The sequence below is a fragment of the Aptenodytes forsteri genome, unplaced genomic scaffold (assembly GCF_000699145.1).
Source record: "Aptenodytes forsteri isolate BGI_AS27 unplaced genomic scaffold, ASM69914v1 Scaffold113, whole genome shotgun sequence".
In the NCBI taxonomy this organism is placed as follows: domain Eukaryota; kingdom Metazoa; phylum Chordata; class Aves; order Sphenisciformes; family Spheniscidae; genus Aptenodytes; species Aptenodytes forsteri.
The window spans coordinates 519,623-519,933 of NW_008795032.1; positions in this window are offsets into that span (position 1 = coordinate 519,623).

Here is a 311-nt window from a genome sequence, read left to right on the forward strand (position 1 = left end):
GTGCGGCTGGGGGGGGCTGGAGCCCGGCCCAGCGCCTCGCCGGAGGAGCTGTGCCTTCACTGCTTGCCCCCCCCCACCCCCCAAACACACACAGGCAACTCGCGCTCACTAAATGCCTTTGGGAAAATTTAATCGTCCGTGATTTGGGACGAGAATCCCCCACGAGGGGCCGCGTGTGTGTGTGTGTGCCCTCGCCCCCGCAGCACCCCGAAAAGGGCTGGAGGGCAGCGTCCCGGGGGAACCAGCCCTCCCGGGGCCCCCCCGCCCCCGCATCCCCCCCACGCTCTCTGCACAGAGATGGGGGGTCAAGG